The sequence below is a fragment of the Sus scrofa genome, chromosome 14, assembly GCF_054392235.1.
Source record: "Sus scrofa isolate SSC_HxYL_T2T_F1_AM1 chromosome 14, Sscrofa_HxYL_maternal_Yorkshire_Landrace_v2.0, whole genome shotgun sequence".
Classification (NCBI taxonomy): Eukaryota; Metazoa; Chordata; class Mammalia; order Artiodactyla; family Suidae; genus Sus; species Sus scrofa.
The window spans coordinates 51,247,309-51,247,937 of record NC_139396.1 but is presented as its reverse complement, the minus strand read 5'-3'; positions in this window follow the sequence as shown (position 1 = coordinate 51,247,937).

Below are 629 nucleotides of genomic sequence, written 5' to 3'. Positions count from 1 at the left end.
CAAAATAACCATTTGAAAGCAAACACTGTGATTTTTTTTAAAACTTAAGTCTTGTGGACCAATAATTTAAAAAGCAAACCAGTAATAATGTTTTTAAAAGTCTCACACCACCTCCTGTGTCATCTGTTCATGCAGTTTGATGGCCCAGCTCTGTGGTTCAGATCTGACTGTGGGCTGCCCCAGCCCTGCCTCAGCTCTGGCAGGGTGTCTGCCTGCGGAGCCTGCAGTCTCTGAAAATTCATCCCACAGTCCCGCGTTGATAACAGTTGCAGTTACATTAGCGATGCACACAGAGTGGACAGCTCAATTGTATGCATTTGACACATAAATATAGGAAAGAAAAGATGTCTAGTTGTGCTTCCATTGAGTAGATTCACTGGCTCTAGGTTTTGTCCAGTTAACCAGATCCTGACTTACTGAGTTTGGGGTGGAGAGTGCGCGTGAGGAGAGTTGAGCGATGGCTAGGGGTGTGGAAGGGCTGGGGCCCCCTTCGGACCTGTGCCCAGGCTGGCCGGGGCTGGGCGGGGCGGGGGGGTGGCCGGCACCGCCCCCCGGGCAGGGGCGGGGCGGCGGACGGCTCCTCCCCCAGCAGGCGGGCGGTGCTGTGCGGCGGGCTCCTCTTGGTGCCT